General features: G+C 44.6%; 1 protein-coding gene across 1 annotated transcript in view; it reads right to left on the bottom strand.

Annotated features, from left to right (window-relative positions):
* COL19A1 (collagen type XIX alpha 1 chain) overlaps positions 1–2,979 on the bottom strand; it is a 381,858-nt gene that overhangs the window by 18,265 nt on the left and 360,614 nt on the right. The window lies entirely within an intron of this gene.

The raw sequence follows: 2,979 nt of genomic DNA, 5'->3' as shown, positions 1-2,979 counted from the left end.
AAAAAAAAAAAAAAAAAAAAAAAAAAAAAAGAACACAGAGGGCCAGACGTTTGTCCACATGCTTGCCCAGGTTGGTAAATCCTGCCTGCAGGGTGATATAAATCCCCAAATATAATAGGGTGGTGGGTGTCATAGCAAGAATTAAGCTTCTCAGATCTAGCTGCAGAGCCCTCATCAAACAAAAAGGGGCTAAGCTGAGACACACAGCTTCTGTCCCCTTTCTGGGTGGCCACCTTGCGTGCACAAGGATTTGAGCTCTTGGCCAATCAAATCAGGAATCTAACGCGACTTTAGATTGGTTGTATGTCTGTGCATTGTATCTGCCAGAAACCCAGACCTGGGATGGGTGGAGAACCATCTTTCTTCCACCGTGCTCAGTTTGGGATGGGGCATCAGGATGTTGAAAGAGGGCTCGGTGGCCTGGGGGACAGTCCCAAGTGTGAGATCTGTGGGAGTGCTATGTCAGCGGGGTCACCTGTGAATCCCCAGAGGGGTTGGAAAGCTCCATGAGGAGAGCCTGAGTTTTGGGGCCTGGTCTAGGGCCTTGCTATGATCTGGATGATGACACGGGACAGCAGGACTCCCCTGAGCCCCGCAGACGACCCGCGGCTGCTGAGCAGAGAGAATCTCTCTCGAGGCTGAGGACTTGCAGGGGTGAGTGGAGCAGAGGTGATCGGCTGCCACGGACACAGCTCTCTGTGAAGTGGATCAGCCAGAGAGAGGCAGACAGGGGCTGCTTCACTGGAGCCCTTAACTGTTTTAACACGTGAGAATTCATCTTGGCTTTTACGGAGAAAGCTTTCCGAAAAGGAGAACTGTGACCCTGGAACTCTAAGATTTGTGAAAATGGAGGATTTTGTTTTTCTCTTTTATAAATGGTGCTCAGAGGCAATGGAAAAGGTGACTTTGAAGTGGAAGATGACATGGACTGAACTTAAATAATCTTGGGACAAATGAACTAAAGTGCCGAATAACTAAATTCTGGGTTCCAGGTACAACTTTGTTCGGGAGAAGACGGTTTTGTAGGGCTGGGGCCAACAGAGATAAAAAGAGAGGGGGGATCCCATTTGGAGTCTCAGAGTCTGGAAGTCTCAGGAAAAAATTTGCTTTGGGGCCACTTGAGAATATTGTCTTGACGCCAAGACATCTGGGGCCTCTGCGGGGGGCACTGACCACTCTACTGGGCCTCACCAGGCTGGGAGAGACTGGGAGAGACTGGGAGAGGGGGTGGGACAGATGGGTGGTGAGTGGCCCAGCTTCCGTGACCCCCGTCCTCAGGAGGCCGACAGCCCTTCCTGGGAGGACCCTCCCGGTGGCCTGAGAGGGCCGTGTGGAGCCTCCCCTGCAGAGGTGGCCACATATCCTCCCCTGCTGGGCAGGCCACCAGGGCTCTGCCTTTATCCAGTGTCCCCGGGACTTGCAACACGGACACCTCCTGTATCTCCGCACGTCACGTTTTTCTGAGAGTGCCTGGCTATATTTTCTGACCTCCTTAACCAGCCTTTAAAAACTTAGATTAATTAACTACGGAATTATTTACTCTGTGTTTTTACGTAAAGTATTTTAAGAAATTGAAGCTCCACATTAAAGCTGCCTGAGATAAGAGATCATGGACGATGTGATAAAAGGAGATTCTAAAATGTAAGGGCAAAATTAAAATTACAAAGAGAAAACTGGTAGCTCAGAAAAAAAAAGAGCAGACAATTGTATTAATAAACTATCATGTCAGAGCAAGGTAAAGGTACTTCGCAGAGATCAATGTGAATTGAAATCAACAGCATGAATTCGTGACCTTTGAAAAAACATTTTTTTCTATTTTGTCACTGAAGCTACCAAAAGTCCCTGGGCTAATCTGTTCTCTCTCAAGTGCTCACGTGAAATAAGATAATGTGCCCTCAAGCACCGAGAGATTTTGGTCTCTAAATCTAACTACTGCTTAAAATATTCAGGGCTTCCTGGAGAGAGGCTAACTCCATGTTGGCAGTGAAAGATTTAAGAGGAAATCAGGGCATCTTGTAATCCTACTGCTTGCAAAATTCAACAACGCATTTTTAGCTTAGCAAAGGAAGGATGCTTTGCAAAAGAAGCGGGAACCACGAGCCAATGTAGATTTATTTTCTCAAGACAAATAATTCCCACCTTACAAGCTCACAGTTGAGGGACATGATCTTGAGTTTAGCAAATCATTTGATTAAATCATGTAATATCCTTGTGACTAAATAAAGAGATGTAGAGTGGATTTTAAGACAGCTGTATGGATTCAGAACTCGCTAATACCATAGATTAATAGATGATTTATGAACGAGCAGGACAAACGCAATGGCATTTAGCCCTAACCCTCCTTAGTCAACATTTCTAGCAACAGTTAGAATGATGACATGCCTAGGAAATTTAGAGATGACACAAAGTTATGAGGGTCAGCCAGCCTGCCCTATGAGACAAGATTCCAAAAGATATTTTCAGGTGAGAATGATGTTTGAACACCAATCACTTGAAATTGAATAAGAAGAAACATAAAACCACACACTTAACATTGTAAAAATGAACGCAGCGCATAATGAGAAACCCCTGATTTTTAAAAGTTCGTATAAAGGAACATAGAGGGTTGTTAGTTAATTGAAAACTCAAAATGAATCAACAGTGTGATATGGAGACTGTTTTTTAAGGAATGCTATCTTAGGCTGCACTATTAAAGTATCTACATCAGGCGTCAGAAAACTTTCTCTGCGAAGGGTTACATAGTACATATTTAAGGATTTACAGGCTATACGGTCCCTGTCACATACTCAAACCTCCTGTCCAGCATGAAAGCAACCAGAGAAAATACATAAAGGAAGGAGTAGGACTGCACTCCAACGAAACTTTATTTGTGGGCACAGATTTGAATTTCTGATCGTTTCACATGTCATGCAATATTATTTTGATTTTTAAAAACCATTTAGAAATGTATCCTCTCCCCTCACCTTGCCCCCCCCCCCC

Source organism: Lipotes vexillifer, unplaced genomic scaffold (assembly GCF_000442215.2).
Source record: "Lipotes vexillifer unplaced genomic scaffold, Lipotes_vexillifer_v1.1 scaffold1180, whole genome shotgun sequence".
Classification (NCBI taxonomy): Eukaryota; Metazoa; Chordata; class Mammalia; order Artiodactyla; family Lipotidae; genus Lipotes; species Lipotes vexillifer.
The sequence above is the reverse complement of the archived record's forward strand: the minus strand, read 5'-3'. Positions and strand labels throughout refer to the sequence as shown.